Source organism: Diceros bicornis, chromosome 6, assembly GCF_020826845.1.
Source record: "Diceros bicornis minor isolate mBicDic1 chromosome 6, mDicBic1.mat.cur, whole genome shotgun sequence".
NCBI lineage: Eukaryota > Metazoa > Chordata > Mammalia > Perissodactyla > Rhinocerotidae > Diceros > Diceros bicornis.
The window spans coordinates 69,093,346-69,099,007 of record NC_080745.1 but is presented as its reverse complement, the minus strand read 5'-3'; positions in this window follow the sequence as shown (position 1 = coordinate 69,099,007).

The window sequence follows — 5,662 nt, the reverse complement described above, 5'->3', positions numbered from 1 at the left end:
TGCTAAGCTAAGGTAAATGTGGATGACGTCATACAATGGTGAGCCACTGGCGATTTTTGAGTGAGACAGTAACTTGACCCGCCCACTGTGAAGTCCTGAACCGTGTGACCGGAGCTCTGTTAGCTGCTGTGGGGCTTTACGGTGGCTTCCGGAGCGCGGTTGGTGGCAACTGAGGCAGTGGTCAGTGAAGGCCCCGGATGTCCTAACGTAAGTCACTCCAAAGGCTGTGATTCAGAACGTTCTCGTGCTCCGTCCGGTCTCCACCTCATGGGACAGAGCTGGAAGGTTGTTTGGTTTGGTTAGCTGACCTCGAGCAGAGAGAGCCAAGAACCACACAGCGGAGGAAGTGTGTCCCTGCAGCTTGCCTCATCCCGGCCCCCCTTCACCCTCTCCCGTCTTCCCCCCCACCCCCTGAGGGGCGTCTTTTAGAGTTAATGTTTCTCATTGCCATCCAAAATTAGCTTGTTTTTCTAACTAGTTTTTTTTAATAAAAATACTACAGTCATGATAAAAAAAATTCAACCACTGAGAAAAATTAACAGAAAAAAGCTCCCACTCCTGACTTCTCAGTCCATTCCCCAGCAATAACCAAGATGAAGTTTCTTGTGTATCCTTCCAGAATTTTTCTATGTACGTATCACATGTGTAGATGCATCCTTTTTCTTCTTTTTTTTACATAAATCGCATCATATCATCTAACTTTTCTTGGATATCTTTTGAACATTTGGCTTTACGTTATTCTTTAAAATAGCTGCTGACTATCGCCCTGTATGGATGGGTGCACCTTCATTTACCCAACCTCCCTACTGAGGAACACTCAAGTGTGTCCACTTTTTTTGCTCTTATACACAACACTGCCATGAATACTCTATGGATAAAGCCTCCTTTGAAGTGATCCTTCGTCTCCTGGTAATCGCTATATTCTGTACTCACCAATGTACTGTCTATGGATTCACCACCAAGCATCTTACTGTAAAAATAAACTATTGCCTGGGATTTATTCAATCGTCATGACTCCAAAGTGAGGAAAAGGCATTTTTAACCAAGTACCAAGCAACACAGCTTGTGTCCCACCCAGGGTCAGGTGCTATGTGGGGAAGAGAACTATAAGACAAGGGCTCTGTCCCCAAGGAACTGGGTCTATTAGGAAGACAAGACCAATGGCCACAAAATGAGCCAGAGAACAAGGAAGGGTGGTAAGTAATTGGAATTCAACTGGTGAGGCTCTGAGGCCTGCATGGCAAGAAGGGAATGAGAGGACTTTCAGATCAGCTTTGAATTTGAGCTGCAACAGTTTTAGCTCCCTGATACACGGGAAAATGTGAAGAGCCTCCAAAGAAAATCAGAGCAACACGACTGTTGTTCTGTCCCCAAACGCTTGTGTTCCACTCACCTGAGCCCAGGGCTGGTTTATTTCCTCCTGTACAATGTGGGGCCCCTGCTTTACAGGTGAAAGTGGCATTTGTTATCCCTCTGATGTTCCTCTACAGCCCCACAAAGAAACCAGAAAATAAAACTCAACAACAAATTATCTCCCGGCAAGATGGAAGCATATAAACCTCTTTCTTCTTTTCTTGATGGGAAAAGTTAGGTCTTAAAAGTGCAAGGTGAGATCTGTAGGACTGGAGTAGGGTAGGGAATTGGGAAGAATATGGCCCCATCTGTTTCTTTAAAACCCACTGACCAGTGATATTTTAGCTTTCTCTTAGGGTAACTTGATTTAAAATAGAAATAGAGAAAGCAAAGACCCACTTCCTGCCACTTCTCATAAGCCACCCTGGGGCGTGTCTTCCCCACTGGCCAGAGATGACTCACACAGCGCCCCTGGCCTCATGGCTCACCTATTCCTGGAGGGTGGACGGGGCTATGTTAGACCAAAAGTCTCTTGGGACAGTGGTTGGATCCCCCCCAAAGGCTGGCAGTGGTCTTGGGTCTGTCCTAAAAGGTATGTCTAGTGCTGAATCAGCCCCCCAGGTTAGGAGATCAGCCGCAAGATCTCCCAGCCAAGGAAAATGAGTCAGCCCATACATTCCCCGTGCCCCAGGAATCAGGGCCAACCAAGACGACAGCAGAAGCCTTAAGTAGAGCCAGATTCAGGGCCAAGGAGTTTGGTGGTGTTTAGCCCTCATGGTATTCACAGCTTCATCTGGAAGGATTCCTAAGAAGCCCTCTCCACATGTGCATTTCCTCCCTGCCGCATTTTATAGTCCGCCCAGGCAGGGAACTACGAAGCTCCATCCCTCCAGAACAAGACAAGGCTTCAAGCAGCCCAAATGTTTAATGATCCAGAGAAAGACCAGGAAGGGTGACCTCCCTGCCCTATCTCCACGTGCCCACTCAAAATGGAGGCCCACATGTGAGGTTCTGCCCAGTAGGTACCCAGACTTCTCCCACTACAAAGCCGTGCAAAGACCAATGAGACTGAGACTCCAGACACAGTGTACATAGCACAGGGGCGAAGAGGTTGGGCTCTGTGTTTGAATCCCAGCTGTGCCATGTCCTAGCTCAGCAAGTCTCATAATTTCTGTGACCTTTGGTTTTGCCTCAGTTTCTTCTGTAAAATGGGAATAATACTGTCCAACTCATAGAGCCATTGAGAAGACTGAGTGGAAAGGGCTCATGTGAAGCACTCAGCTCAGGGCCTGATGAATAATAAACTCAATGACAACAAGAACAGCAGTGATGGGCCAGCCCCGTGGCTTAGCGGTTAAGTGAGCGGGCTCCGCTGCTGGCGGCCCAGGTTCGGATCCCGGGCGCGCACCAACGCACCGCTTCTCCAGCCATGCTGGGGCCGCGTCCCACATACAGCAACTGGAAGGATGTGCAGCTATGACATACAACTATCTACTGGGGCTTTGGGGGGAAAAAAATAAATAAATCTTTAAAAAAAAAAAAAAAAAAGAACAGCAGTGATTATTACCCTTGCTCTTAGGAGAGCTCCTAACAGCCAAATTCCTGCTTCCTGGTTCTCCTACTGGTGACAAGGCTGTCCTTCAAGTCCCTTTTCCCACCACATTCATCATATGTGAGTCTGTCTTCCCTGGGGGCTCCCTCTGCACACAGTGTGGCACCTGCAGGAGCTGTTTCTGCCACACCTACCTTAGGGCCAGGCGCATGCTCAGAAAATGTCTGTGGACCTGACCAAGGGGGTCTGGGGCACTGGCCCCAGTTTCAGGGAATAAGGAGGGGTCTCTTGCTTTGGCCCCTCTGACCCGTCTGCTCTCCTAGTCCCTTTGCAGGAGAACAGCCAGAGCCCAGAAGAGCAGTTACCATAGCAACAACAGAGCCAGAGACAGGGTATCAGACAGGGCATCCCTGCTTCTCATGAGACCTAGATGTGGACAGCAAAGTGGGAAACAGCTGTGACAACTGCTTTGCAATGAACTCTCAGGAAGGAGTCCAGGTTTCTATGTCATCCATACATCATTCATTCCGTCATTCATCCAATCATGGTACTCATGTATTTCCTCGCTCACAAAACACTTATTGAAACACTACTATACAGCAGGCACTGTGCCAGGTGCTAGGAAAATAAAGTTCAAGTGAGACACTATTCCTGCCTTGACAGAGCTCCCAGTCCAGAAGGGGAAGCAGAAGAGGAAGGCAGGGGAGGGCGGGAGGCAGGGGGGTAGTGGTGATGGGGAGAAGAGGAGTGCAGAGGTTAAGAGGGCAGCCTCTGGAGTCTGCTGCCTGCATTCAAACCCAGCTCTGTCCATTACTGGTCATGTGACATCTGGGCAAGTCATTTCACCTCTAAGCCTCAGTTTACCCATCTGTAAAGTGGGAATAATTAATACTTACCTTATAAGGTTGTGAGGTGTGACTAGTATATGTAACTAGTACCTGACAGACAGTAAGCACTCAGTAAACAGAAGGTTTACTATTGCTCTGACTCTACCCCGGCTTCCCTCCTCTATACCCGAAGCTCAGCTTTTAAGTGAGGGTTGCCCGCAGAGCTTCCTCAGCGGAGCCCCAGCTAATGCTTCCCCTGGCTTTCAGGTTAAGCAGCCCCTGCCACCACTGTACCTAGGACGTCTGAATGTCCCCCACCCCACCCTCTGCTGCCATCAGATTATCAGGACAGTGTCCCAGATAAAGTCCCCAAAGAGGGCCTTTCTCTTTAGCAAACGAATGGCCTATGACCACTTATTTTAGGATGGAATTTTAAAAATACCTCCTGCCCTTATCATTTATATGGTTCCTCATTATTCATTCTGGTGCCTTCCTCCTACAGCAGAAATGCACAGAAACATGCAAACACCCACCCACCCACACACACACACATACACACACATCCTTTGAGAGATTTTCTAACCCCCTGAGCATAACCCGAACATTCCACGGCTTTGGAAGCATAAACCAATCCAGATTTAGCAAAGGTGGCTCCTGCTAACAGATGTCCATCCTTCTCGCTTCCCAGCCCCCCAGTCCTGTGATGCAGGGAGAAGGGTTGCCCCTGCTCAGGCTCCCCTGAGCGGGCAGCACAATCAGAGCCTGCCTCAGTTGCTTTGTCCTCCCCTGCCAGACAGGCCTGCATGTGGCTCTTTCCTGCTTGCTCCTAGCCAGGAAGCTGACTGCTGCTCTTCAACCATGCCATCTGGAGGGAGGCTGTCTGCTACTCGCAAAGTGGACTGGGAACCCTTGCTGCCTGCGAGGAGATTCTTGATCATGGTGGATACTTGGGAGGAAATAACAGGGCATAGATTATCCCACAGTTCCTGTCTGGAGCACATGTGTAATTGTCTTTCCATGAGCGGAACAGTCCCAGGGCGCTTTTGTGTTCCAGGCAGCATCCAAGCTGCCTGGCAACTGGACAGACCTGCGGGCATTTGAAATCCTTCACACTTTAACCATTGGAGAGAGATAATGCGCTCCAAGAGGGCAGAGAAGGGAGATTCTGAGTGCTCCTCCATAACATGGGAGAGGGTATTTATTTTACCATCATCAACAACGTGCCAAGATTTCAGGATTCACCGTGTTAAACTAGACTTGGGGTGCGAGGAGTGGGGAAGGGGTAGGAATAAATGTCCCAGCTGCCAAGGGCTCACGGGTCATTTGAGACTAAACCCAGACACACGAAACAACCAGAAAACAACTCCAAACCATGAATCAAGCCATGTGCAATGTAGGACATCTTGTTTCACAAAGTGATGGGAGAATGAACACAGAGTTCAAGTCTGATCATTCGCAGAAGACGTGTCATGATCATAGGGTTGCCTGCCATTCACTGAGCATTTCCTCAACAGGTGCTAAGCCCTTACGTGGATGATCCCATCATTCTTCAACAGCCCTATGAAATAGGTATTTAATGAGCCCATTTTACAGATAAGAAACTGAGGCTCGGAGAGGTTAACTAACTTACCCACAGAATTTAATGGTGGCAGAGCTAGGATTTGAACCCAAGGCATCTGACCACACAGCCCTGTTCGTAACCACTATGGCACACCACCTTTTGGCACAAAGAATTTTGATCTAAACTTTGCAAGAGAAAAAGTTAGTTGAAAAAAACGAGGGGGCTGCTCTGAGGAAGATTAGAGAGTGGAGGAAGCAGTATTTGCAAAGGGCCAAGAGCTCTGACGAGCCAGATATGAACAAAATGTTTGAGAAGACCAAATGTCCAGTCTTCCAGGGACTCACAAATGAAGATGAATGGGAAATGGGT